Source organism: Phascolarctos cinereus, unplaced genomic scaffold (genome assembly GCF_003287225.1).
Source record: "Phascolarctos cinereus isolate Bilbo 61053 unplaced genomic scaffold, phaCin_HiC Scaffold_5;HRSCAF=322, whole genome shotgun sequence".
In the NCBI taxonomy this organism is placed as follows: domain Eukaryota; kingdom Metazoa; phylum Chordata; class Mammalia; order Diprotodontia; family Phascolarctidae; genus Phascolarctos; species Phascolarctos cinereus.
Window position 1 is genome coordinate 456189728 of NW_027555958.1, and position 13787 is coordinate 456203514.

Here is a 13787-nt window from a genome sequence, read left to right on the forward strand (position 1 = left end):
TCTCCTCTGCTTCTCCTCTGTTTCCAAAGGGAGGGGCCCTTGCTTTGAGCTGTGGCGACATCTCTGCATCTGGAGAGAAACCCTAGGATCTAGGCAGGGGATTCTTGCTTTCAGTAGAGGTTGGCTCAGATACCCTCTGATTCTGAGATTCTCTGAGACTCGGAGACAGGTTCTAATATTCAAATTTTAACAGAGATATGGATTCTAAGGATAACACACACAGAGATACTCCCCACCTCCCCTATAGCATTTCCATTTGGTTTGATTCCATTTTTGAAGTGTTTCTTGAGTGTTTCACATGTACCCAAGACTGTGGTGGGCATATGGGCAGACACAAAGACATTTCTGACATTTTCCCTTCCCTCAAAGAGCTTATTATGCTGTCGGGATATTTGGCCTGAAAATGTGGAGCAGTGTCTGGAGGTCAGAATCCCAGACAATCAGGACCTCCAATTGGGGAGGGGCTACTGAGGCAGCTAGGCCAGCTGCTTGGTACCTGGGCAGGAACCCCAACTTCAACATGCTTGACAAGTGGTTCTCCAACTTTGCAGAAAGGTTGCCGAGGAGGGGGAGTCCCACCTCTCCCGAGGCAGCCCAGCCCACTTTGGGCCAGCTCTGGTGCCTAGGAAGTTTCTCCTGATTTTGAGCATAAACTGATCTACTTACAATTTCCCCTCATTGTTTCTTGTTTTAAAAAAGTGACAAAAATCATTTTTTCTACAGTGCTTTAAAGACTGAAAGATTTTCTTATTTGAGTCTCAAAACATCCCTGTCAGGTGGACACTACAGGTATCATTATCACATTTTGCAGGTGAGGATATTAAAAATCTCATAGGTAAAATGACTTGCCCCAGGCCTTTTCGCTAGTAAGAGTCTGACGCAGAATTTGAACCCAGGTCTTCCTGACTCTGAGGCTGGCCCTTATTCTACTATACCCAGTCCAATGCTACATGCTAAGTAATTACACCAAACTTTGACCCTTTGGCTCAATGACATGGCCATTGAGGTTCTTTCCAACTTAGTGATTCTCTACTTTTGGCTGACCTGGAAGGATGGGTAGTGAGTCAATCTACCACTCAATGTTATGGACCCAGCCCTATGCAGAGGCTAGTGGGGGCAACTGGGAGCTATAAGAGTCAATCAACATCCTAAAGGTGTTTCCTCATTCAAATTGAGGAGATGTCTAGCAATGGGGGGAACAATTGGGGAGCTATAGAAAGTAGCCCAAGGTGGTTTAGACTAGAAGGACAATGAGAATTTGGGTAGTAATGGTTAAAATGAAGAATGATGACAAAAGCTGACATTGATCTAAAGATTTTTCATTTACAAAGCACTTCTTATACACTGGCTCCTTTAGTCCTCCAAGCAATACTCAGATCAGTTTCATCTTCGCCGTTTTATAGAAGATGAGCCTATGGCCCAGACAGGCTAAGACAAGGTGAACTTGTCCATCTTCACAGAGCTAAGTAAGGGGCTGGTATTTCCATCACAAATGAGATCTCAGATGGCAGAGTGAGAAATAGCAGAGGCCTTCAACTGAGTTTTTTTTGGGGGAGGAGATGGCAGATAGGATCTAAATAACCTCTGAGTCCAGCCGGTCAGACATGAAAGGCCTGAAAGCTCTGGTTGTTTTGATGAGCTGCAGAGATACTGGAGGCCTCCGAGGACAGCAGAGGCTGCCTGCCCCTCCTCTTGGACAGCTTGGGATGTTTCCACTGCTCACAAAATATGCGGTGGTCAAGCGTCCAGCTCTGAGCCTCCTTTTCTTTTTACCCCTACATAGTAGTGTTGTGTCGGTGAAGCTATTTTGTCTGGGTGTCCTGGAAATGCCTGTTGGATTTCTTACCCTTTTCTGTTTTGTGGGACAGACTCAAAACCACCACACTCCTCAGGTGGGTTTCGCTATATTCTGCTCCCACCCCCCCATTTTACTCTGACACGTTGATGAAGACTTTTTGCGACTCTTGGTGGAATGGGGTCCACCTTTGGTCCATGGATTAGTCTAGGAGGGGCCTGGCATCTGAGACATCAGAGAGATGCTGACCGCCACTTATTACTAATGTGTCCTTGGGGAAGTCACTCTTTTCCTTCTCTGGGCCTCAGTTTCCTCATCCGTAAAAGGGAGCAAAATCTGTACAATCTGTAAAAATATCTGTTAGATAATATGACCTAAAAAATAAATCGCAGGGATGTGTGCTTACACTCTCATAAGCTCTTATTACTTGATACTCATAATAGATCATGTTCAGATTGAGGCACCTGGGTGCTTGCTATAATTATCCCCATTTTACAATGGATGAAACTGCGGCAGGGGTGGTTAAGTGACTTGCCCAGGATCACACAGCTAGTAAGTGTCAGAGGGCACATTTGAACTCAGGTCTTCTTGAACTCAGGTCCAGAGCTCTGTGTACTATGGTGCCTCCTAGCAGCCTCTAGTTTAACACATATCTGAATTTGGAGGTCCTCTCTAATGTGATAGAGATAGAAAGACAAAAATAAGAATCTGGTTCTTTAAGGACTTTATGCTCCACTAAGGTCCCATGATCTGAAGCCCCGGGAGCCTATCCCTGTGGAAAAGCACTTTCTTGAGGGGGGTGGTTTTAAGGGCTAGCTCAGGGCTCTCCATAATGAAAGAGAGTTCTCAAAGCCAGATAAGTGAACTACAAAGACGGGCTTTCAATAGCAACTTTACGTCACAGAACAAAAGCATGCCAGGGCTGGGAGGGATTTGAGAGCTCTTGCAGTCAGATTGCCTTACTTTACAGATGAGGAAACTGAGGCCCATTCTGGTGAGGTGACTTGCTTAAAATTATGTAGAGAATTTAGTCCGCAAGCATTTAAGTCTTTACTCTGTGCCTGGCATTGTGCTAAGTGCCAAGTCAGTAGAAGACTTTTATACCAAGGGAGCCCAGTGTTGTTAGTATTTTATATGACAGTATGTCTTCCTGTACGTGAACAGTTCTCACATTTTTGGGTTTCTGGACCCCTTTATACTAAAAAAATCACTGAAGACCTCCCTGAGAGCTTTTGTTTGTGTGGATTATCCCCATTGATATATATTATGTCAGAAATTAAAACATCTCAGTACCATTATGAAAATAGTTTTGACCTCATGGACCCATTGAAAGGGTCTTTGGGGGCTCCTAAGCATCCTTGGACAAGTCTTTAAGAATGATTACTCCAGGTATCAAGAGGCAGTCATGGAGTAATGGGAGGAAAATGGTGTTTGGATGGAGAATGGTGTCCAGAATTCTAGAATCTCAAATACAAAGATGACCTTAACTGATAGCTTAAGACTTGAATCTTTGGCATCTGGACTTTGGATAGTACTTATCTTTCCCAAATATCAGTTGCCTCATTTGTAAAATGGGAAACAGGATTTCAAAGTTCACACAAATCTTACAGACCATCCAGTCCACTCTCATAACTGAAAGAGAATCTAGCCTTTAATATCCCAGACAAGGGGTCATCCAGCATTTTCTTAAAGATGTCCCATGACGGGGAGAAGAGGGAGAACATTACTCCATAAGGCAGTCCCATTTTTTTGACTTTAAGCCTAAATTTGCTTCTTTATAATTTCCACCCATTATTCTTACTTCTGCCTCTGGGGACAAGCAGGGCAGGTCCATTTCTTTTTTGATGTGATAACTTTTCAGGTACTTGGAGGCATCTGTGATTGTCCCCCACGACTTTTCTTCCCTTAACTATATAGCTCCAGTTCCTCTAATTGATTCTCACATAACATGGACTAGCAACTTTTCCCCATATTGGCTGCTTTCCATTGGACACTCTCCAGGCCATCAAAGTCCTTCCTAATGTATGACACCCAGAACTAAACTTATGCCTCCAACCATACTCAGACAAGAACAGAGTTCAAGAGGCTCATCATCTCATTTTGGGGTGCCATGTGTTTTAAAATGCAATCTAATGCATTCTTCAATTTTTGGCTACTATACCACATCATTGACTCGCTCAATTGAGTTTGATGTCCACCATAACTGCCAGGCTTTTTCTAGGCAAATTTGTCTGCTATGTTATTTCCATTTTGTCCTTGAGAAGTGGATTCCCTGAATCTAGTGTAAGACTTGATTCTTTTTTCCCACCCAGACATCTCCTTTGGATCGGATTCTACCATGTTGTGCCCCCAGGAACCTCATCATTTGGAAACTCATCATCTTTCCAGATTTCATCAACTTTGGTGCTCATGCCACATCAGTATCTTCTGCCCCTCTGACCAGAGGGCTGTAGGGAGAATCAAAGGACTCCTTCCAAAGCCTCCATTTAAAGATGGGTCCTAAGCCAGTTACCTCTTCATCTCCCATCCAGCTGCACTCTTTGGACTGGACTCTAGCATGTCCCTAGCTGAGTACTTTCTCCTCTTAGTCCCTCCCCCCCCAGCTTTTCAGCTTCCTTTTGTGTGTGGTCTTCTCGCCTTAGATGGGGAGCTCCTTTGAGGGAAAGTACGGTGTTTTCTGTATTTGTATCCCCAGTGTTTATTTTATTATTATTATTATTATTATTGGCTAGGCAATAGGGTTAAGTGACTTGCCCAGGGTCACACAGCTAGTAAGTGTTACGTGTCTGAGGCCGGATTTGAACTCAGGTCCTCTTGAATCCAGGGCCAGTGCTGTATCTACTGTGCCACTTAGCTGCCCCTATCCCCAGTGTTTAGCACAGTGCTTGGCACATAAATGTTGGTCATCATTTTTTTCAGGGGACCAATGACATAATGGGTAATGTCTTGACTTACACTGTGAATTGGATTTAAGTGAGTCAGAGTCACACGAAATTGTCAGCCTCCTTTTCTCTCCCAGAACCATCAAAATCCAGTGGCAGGACAAAAAGTCAAGATGACCAGAGATGATCCAGCATGCAGTGGATGACCTTGATGTCTTCAATGTCTTCTAAACTCTATGCGCCTGCTTCAGTCGCCTTAATGGCCACTGGAGCAAATTGCTTTCATCTGCCCATTCTGCAGGGGGAAGTCTTCACATGCTTGGGGTAGACACCCCCTAAGTCACTGATGGATTTGAAGTCTGTCAGTTACCCTCAACCTAGCTTAGCCCATCTGCCAAGACAGCTTTACCATTGGGTGTGGCCACTGCACACAGTTTCTTGGAGCCACAGGTGTGAGTTGGGTGACAGGTGGACCCCAAAGGTGGGTGAACAGCCTTAAAAAAGGACTCAGTAGCCCTCATACCAGAGGTACTAGTCCTCTTGAACACCTTGGAAGGCAGACTAGAGTGAAGTGCTTCTGAGAAATCTACAGGGTCTGGTAGTGACTTGGATAAAATCATAGACAACAATAACACAGATAATGTTTATGAAATGATATAAAACTGGGAAGGATTTTTAGTACCTTGGATAGCAGAGTAGGATCCAAAAATAACTTAGTCCACTAGAACAATCAAATCTTATGAAACTTATCCTATTTTTTAACACAAATTCTTCACTTAAAAAATTCACTGTCACTATTGCAGGCTATGGGAGGTATGGCCAGACAGAAGTTGGTGTTTGAAAGACTTGTGGTCTTAGTGGACGACAAGATCAAGCCCTTCAAAAAAAAATCACTGTCGTTATTACAGGCTATGTGGGGTATGACCAGACAGAAGATGGTGTTTAAAAGATTGGGGGGAGGATTCTGAGAAGATGGTGGAGTAGGTCAGAAAATTCCAAGCTCTCAAGATTTTCCCTCACAAAAGGGATAAAATAATGCCTTAGGCCCAACATAGAACAGTAAAAATAAATAGGGGTAGGGGCACAACAAGGGTCCTTCTGGGACAATAGGAGAAGATCTGAAGAAAAGTGCCAGGAGGAGGTTTGGTCCAAGAGCAAACACCTCCAGGCTAGGTCCTAGGTCCACTTAAACAATAAGTGGCAAGCCCTGGGGTCAGCTGGATTGGGAGGCTGTCTCAGCCCCAGCCACAGGAACTTTTACTCCAGGATAGCAAGGGGAATTGGGGGTCTGAGCCCGGGAAGATGGAGGAAATCTCTGCCGACAAGGAATGCTAGACTCAGTTGTGCTTGGGAGACCTGGCTGGGGGTGAGGAGGAACCAGCACATGCTGGTGAGGTGGGGACACCCCTGGCTTTGGGCACTTACTGCAGGTCTGGAGGTCTTCATTCTAGTTCCAGGCCAGAGAGGAGAACTGAAGATCTGAGGTCAGAGGCTCCATCTCGCATATCCCAGAACTAGAGATGATTGCAAAAATTAAGCTACTACTACTACAAAAAAAATGCACAGGCAAAGGAGAAAGAATCCAACCAGAGAGAGTTACAATGGGAATAGAGAAGACTGGGGTTTGTCTTCAGAGGAGGATATTGAAGCAAAGGGACCCTCTTCTATCCCAAAGAGTAATGTCAAATGGTCACCTGCCTAAAAAGAATTAAGAGATGGACTTAAAAAAGACTTTAAAAGTCAAGTGAGAGAGATTAAGGACAAACTAAAAAAAAACAACCCAAGAGAAACAAGATTATGAAAAGAAAGTCAACCAATTAGAAAAGGGGATGAAGAATTTTAAGGAAGAAAATGACTCCTTGAATATTAGAATTGGGCAAGAGGAAGCCAACAAAGTTATAAGAGATCAAGAAATAATAAAACAAAATAAAAAGAATGAGAAAAATAGAAGAGAAAGTGAAATATCTTAGAAGAAAAACAACTGATCTGGAGAATAGATCAAAAAGAGAAAGTAAAAGAATAATCAGACTACCTGAAAGCTATGATCAAAAACAGAATCTTGATACAATGGTACAAGAAATAATTAAAGAAAATTGTCCTGAAGCATTGGAACAAGAGGAGAAAGTAGAAATAGAAAAAATCCATCAATCACCACCTGAAAGAGAACCTATGAGGAAAACCTACAGGAATATTAGAGTCAAATCCCAAACCCCCCAGCTCAAGGATAAATATTACAAGCAACATGAAAATAATTAAATATGGTGGTGTCACGATTAGAATCACACAAGACCTAGCAGTGGTGACACTAAAAGACGGCAGGTCTTGGAACACGATATATCAAAGAGCAAAAGAACTGGGGTTCTGGCCGAAAATATCATGCCCAGCAAAGCTAAGTATAATCCTGAATGAAAAAAATGGACATTTAATGAACTGTTAGACTTTCAGGACTTTGTTAAAAAAAAGAAAACAAACCCTGAACTTAATAGAAGATTTGACATACAAGAGCCAAGAGAAATATAAGATATATACCAAAGACTAATTACAACGGGCTCAGTAAGGACAGACTGTTTACCTTTTATGCATGTAAAATATAAAATGCATGTCTAAGACTGTTATTAGTAATTGGGTAGTTCATAAGAAAGATTGGGGTAGACCTGAGTATGATATGACTTTAATAAGTAAAGCCATTTAGGAACAGCTAAAAAGAGTAATTATCTTACACAAATGAGGTGCCAGAGGAAGAACTGACATGGAGGAATTAGATGGGGGAAGGAGGGCTGTTAGTTCTGGAAACCTACTTTTATAGGGAATGGGTTCAAGAGGGAACAACATATATACATCTACAAGAGTATAAAAGTCTTCTAAATTCAGAAAGAAATAAAAGGCTAAGGGGAAAGGAGGGGGTGAAAGGATCAGGGAGGGATCTCTAGAGGGAAGGGGGAGGGAATAGGTCAACAGGGGCTGTAGAAGTATGTTTAGATCAATGGGAATGGGAGAATAAGGGAGGGATCCTTGGGGGGTAAGTTAAGTAATAGACGGGCAAGGTAGCGGGCAGAAGCAAAGTAGAGGAGTCAGGAGGGAAGAAACAAGATACACACAAACATAAAAACAAAGATCAGGAGTAGAATTTGTTAGAGAAAGTATATGTCTATGTATGTATGCGTGTTTGTGTATGTATGTGTATATGTATGTATATATCTATATCTCTATATAAATATACCTGTGCCTAATTGTAGCCTTCTGGGATGGGGGGAAGAAGGGGGTAAAGAACAAAGTAAAAAGTGCACAGCAGAGAACAAAAGAAAACTTACAAGGAAACGAAGAAAAGATGGACAGCTCTCAATGCAATATGTAATATTTATTACACAGGCTCTCTTGAAATGGAAATTTATTGCTATATATTTTGAATCCTCTCTTATGTTCTGCTGTGCACATGACACACTTTTTTCTTATCTTATTTTGTATTTAAGTTTCAATACTTAAGTTTGTAACATGTTTTTTTTTCTTTTCTCTATTGCATATTTAAGTTTTAGTATTTAAGTCTGTAATTTAAAAAAAAAAGACTCGTGGTCTTAGTGGACCACAAAGTCAGATGAATCTGCCCTGGGATGTAGCCACCAAAAAAACTCATAAGTCCTGGCTATATGAGAGGAAGGGGAGAGACAGACAGACAGACAGACAAACAGACAGACAGACAGACACACACACACACAAAGAGAAACAGAGACAGAGACAGAAAGAGAGAGACAGAGAGATATGGAGAAATGAAGGAGATGAGAGAATGGACTGCTGTCCTCTTGCCTTGGACCATATTTAGGAAGAGCATAGACAAACTAGGCATCATCTATCAACTGTGGGGGGAAAGATGGATTGTGAATGCTCATTAAAATAATTAAATTTGTTTAAATTAGAAAAAAGGGCAGTGTGGGGGTTGTGTGGCAACCAGGAGAGTGAAGGGCCTTAAGTCCATGTTCCGTGAGGACAGGCTGAAGGAACTGTTGTTGTCATTTGACCTTTGCTCTGAAGAGGATTGTGGCTCAGGAAGGTGATGCCATGACTCCCAAGCGAATTGGATGTAAGTGAGGGAGGGCTGTGCAAAGTCACCGGAGCTGCTTAGACTGGAGGAGAGAAGATGCAGAAAGGACATGACAGGAGACTTTGGGGACCCGAAGGGCTGTCCTGTGAAGAAGGGTTCACCTTGTTTTGCGTGGCTCCTGAGGACAGAATCAGGAGAAATCTGAGAGTGGGATGACAGGTGGGAATTTAGGCCAATTTAGGTTTGAAGTTTAAAAAAGCCTTATCACCATTAGAGTTATTCCTGCGGTGCATTGGGGGGCCTCAGGGGATGGGGGGCTCCCTTCATTGGTGGGCTTTAAGCACAGGCTGGAGGACCATTTGTCAGAGGTGCTCCAGGGGGATTCCTTTTGAGGGACGGCTTGGACTGGACTCGTGGAGCTCCCTAACAAATCTGAGGCCTTGTGCTTCAGGGGTCCTCGGGGAGGTGGAGCTGAGAGGCAGCCCGATGGACTATTACTCAGAGAAGACCAAAAGAAAACAGCAAGTCCTCATTCCAGTTGGCACCAAAGGATTTAATTAAATTTTATGTAACATGATGAATGTTTATTGGGTACCTACAATGTACAAGGCCCCATGTTCATGACTGAGTAATAGCGTCTCTCAAGAAAGTCAGAACTGAAAGGGGCCTTAGGATATAGAATGTTTGGGCTAGAAAGGACCGGAGAGGAAAGAATATCAGGGCTTGGAGAGTTTTTAGACTCTAGACTTAAAACTGGAAGAGGCTTTAGTACCTAGAATGTTAGAACTGGGAGGAACTTAGAATGGAGAATGTCCTACTGGGGCCTATCGACCCTGAGCGTAGCGTGTTTGTACTGAATTGGTGAAAGCGGTCTTAAGGATCATCTAATCAGATACCCTTATTTTAGTTTTTAATTTTGGCCACCTGGCAGCCCTTATCTCAGTTAGGATGGGGAGGAAAAGGAGGCCCAGACGTGAGGAGCAACCTTCTACAGGTCCTATGCTAAGTTCTTTGAAGCACCTCCTGATCTGTATTTAATAAAGCTTGTGAAGCTGGGCAGAGCCCTCCCATCCGAAGCTTGAAGTCTTGTGCATGTTTCTACACAGTCACGCACATCAGGGCTGGCTTTCAGTGCCCCGGGGACAGGTGGCCTTACATGTGTTTGATTGCAGAAGTTATCAAGCACACGGCAAATTGTTCCCGCAACACTCCCTGGTGGGGGCTTGCACCAGATTAAAATAGAAATGAAAATATTTAACAAAATAAACAAAAGTATGATAAGACATAAGTAATATTAATATGTGGTTTTCTAGGCTGCCAGCAGGGATCCTTTTGTACTGCCATTTCTATCTGAGTTTGATACCATTGTTTTAATGGGAAAATGCTGCATAGTTCCAATTCTGTCACTTATTAGTTGTGACCTTGGGCAAATCACTTTAGTCCTCTGAGCCTCAGTTTGCCTATCTGTCAAATGGGGAGAATAGCTACTATTTATATGGCGCTTTTAAGTTTACACAGCACTTGGCATCCATTATCTCAGTTGATACAATTCTGTGAAGTAAGTGCTAGTATTACCCCTATTATACAGATAAGGAAACTGAGTCAGGACAGGTAAGTGGTGCAATGGATAGAGTGCTGGGCCTGGAGTCAGAAACACCTGAGTTTAAATCTGGTCTCAAATCCTTTCTAGCTGTGTGACCCTGGGCAAGTCACTTAACCCTGTTTGCCTCAGTTTCCTCATGAATAAAACAGGGATGATTACTCTCATTTTACCTATCTCCTGGGAGTAGTTCCAAGATTTAAGACAGAACAACTATACAGAGGGTTCCATGGCCCCAAGAGAGGATGTTGTAAAGGGTCATTCAGTGAGTCCAGGAGAGAGACAATGGCCAAGCTAGAGCCAGGCCCAGGGCCTCCTTCCTCCGGGGTCCACATTGGAATAGGGGCTGCCAGGTAGCCAAAATTAATCCTGACAGCTACCTAGCATTTTTATAGCTTCCCCCTTCCTCTTCTCAGCCTCTCCTCTTTCAGATTTAAACATAATCCTGTCCAGGTCTGGAGAGGAAACAGTCATTTGCCTCTGAACACAAAACAGCATTTTCCAAAGGCCCCGTGAGCAGCCCAGCTGGTGTGCCCGTCCTTTGTAATGGCAGAGACCAGCTTGTTCCAATCTGAGCCTCTGTCGGCTCTTCTTCTAGGAGGAAAGCAGTGACAAGCTCATGTGGACACACACACACACACACACACACACACACACACACACACACATTACCCCCCCCCCCCACATGCCCAGTGCACACTCTGTTCTACCTTGGACTTGGTGGAAACTGGGGTTTGGGGCAGGCAGGAGAGCATTGTTGTCTCCCCTTACTTCTCTTTCTCTCAGTGAAGGTTTTGGTTCTGAACCTCCGGGCGATTTATGGAGGCCTGGGAAGTGACCTGCATGGGATGCCCTGGGGCTTTAGTTTCTGAAGGAGTAGAAAGAGCAGGGGCAGAGAGCCCGAAGGTGATGTGTTTAACACCTGTGGCCATTTTTACTGGACAGCTACCTTGGCAGAGAAGCGATGGAGGACAGAAGGGGACCGCCGGCCCTAGCACACAGATCCCATTAGTAGTGCCAGAAGGGCCCTTGTCTGGAGGGGAGGGAAAAGGTGGAGTTAACTCTTGCAAGCCAGGGTAAGCAGCTCCCAGCTGTAGGGAGACACACTTGGCATTTCCAGGTTTCTCTTCTTGGCCCTCAAAGGCCTAGCTGAAGGAGCCACTTTGTTCATGAAACCTTCCCCATCGTCTCTGCTGACAGTGACCATGACATCAGACTTAGCACCTTAAAAGGCCTCTAGTCCAACTCCTGAGTTTTACAGTAGAGGAAACTGAGGTCCAGGACCACACAGGCCCAAGGCCCAGGGCTGATTTTCCTTTCCTCTGAATTTCTACAGTAATTAGAGGTAGAACCACAGGATTTTAGAATCAGAAAGAACCTTAGAGACCGTTCGGTACAACATCTTCATTTCACAGATAAAGAACATAGAAACTGCCCCAGAGATGTGAAATATCTTATCTGAGGTCTGGAAGTGACTTAGTGTCTGAGTCAAGACAGGAAAGCCAGCCTCTCCGTTCACGGTTAGAGCCCCCTCCCCCCTTTTTTGTTTTTGGCTTAGTCATCCATTGGTTCCTTCATTTATTCATAAGGCACATACATGTTCTCATTTCCAAGCCTTGCTGCCCACACCACAGCTCCGACTTTGCTTCTGGAACCTTGGACTCTGAGAAGTAAAACCTTTCCCTTGTCTTGCCTGGAAACAGCCCCCGCCCCCTCCCCCACTGACAAACCAAACCTTAGCCCTTCCTCTCTTCCTCTGCCACCATACTTTCTAACTCTTCTTTATGTGATGCTTCTCCATTAGAATGTAAGCTCTCTGAGGGCACAGACTTCCTATTTGCTTGTATTTGTTTCCAGTGTTTAGCACAGTGCCTGGCACATAGTAAGTGCTTTTTTATGAAATAATTAATTATTCAGAGGCAAAGCAGATAAAGCAAGACGTGTAGCTAAGATGGCCTGAGTTGAAGTATTGCCTTACACACCTACTGGTTAATTGTGGGACTAAGTCAATGAATCTTTATAGGCTTCAGTTTTTATTTCTGTAAGATATGGGTGATTGGAACTGATGGCTTCTAAGGTCCTTCTGTCTTTCAATCTATGATCCTATGTGTCTTTGTCTCATTTTCCTTATCTTTAAAATGGGGATAATAATAGTACCTGTGTCCCATGGTTGTTGTGAGGATTGAATGAGTTAATACTTGTGAAGTGCTTAGCCTGGGGCCTGACACATAGTAGGTATTATATACATGTTAGCCATTATTATTTTCATAATCTGTAAAATGGAGATAACAAAACTTGCTCTATCTGCCTGCAGAGCTGGAGCACAAAAGGAATGTGACCCATTATTAGTCAGGCCAGGGCCCCTCCCTCAGACAGAAATTGGGCCGGGGTCTGCGGTTTCATGTTGATAAGTGAGGAAACTCCCTTTTCCAATGTGACTTCTGGTCTTAGGGAGTGGCCCAGGCAGAGCACTGAGAGGTCAGGAAACTTTCCCAGGGTCACATAATGAGTAGGGGTCAGGTCTTCCCATCTTTCAGGCTATCCTCCCTGTACACTGAGGGAGAGAATTATCATGTACACATGCACACATGCACACATGGACCTGTGCTAGCTAGGAAGGCTGGTAGAACATAAGGAGACCTTGTACTGGACTCAGGATTCCTGACTCTGTCTCTTAAAGTTGTGTGGTCATCTACAAAATGGTGGCAAGACCAGACCTGTGGCCTTCACAAGGTTGTTGACATGGACCCAATAACATCATAGAATCAGAGGATTGAGAGTCCATCTAGTGGGGTCCCCTGCACCCCTCTTCTGAGATCTCACAGACATCTGAAATCCCAGCCCCTCCTGGCAGTCCCACAGTTGGACTTGAACCAGCCAGTGGCCATTAGGAGCTGCTCTCCAAGGTTCCATGAGTTCCATATGGATCTGGGGAGCCAGATGGCAGTAATGGCCATGAGTATGGGGGCTTCAGGGCTTACCTTAGGCACCCTCAAAGTGTAGGATCTCAGAATTATAAAGTCTTGGAGTCACAGAAGCTTAGAGTTGGAAAGGATCACATAACTCATAAATTGGTAAAACTCAAACCCAAGTTTCATGATTGCCAAACAAGGGTCTTTTTCACACCATCCCTCTTGACACTCTTATCTGGGACTTAGAATAAAAGGACCCTCTGGTTGGTGGGAAGAAGGGCATTGGTTACTGTGATTGAACAAACTAATGGAGAGTTTTCTTGAAGAGACTCAGGCAGGAAGTAGGTTGAGGGGAGGTGGGTGAGAAGCCACTTTTAGTAATTAGGTGTTTCGTTTTATTGTATGTTCCTTGGGGATTCTGTCCTGTATCTAACACATCCTATTTAAAGAAAAGGAAGCAGAAAGAGAATGAGTGAGGGGGGAGAGAGAAGAAGAGAGAAGAAAAAAAGAAAAGGAAGAAGGACAAAAGGCAAAGAAAGAAGACAGGGAAGAATGGAGAGAG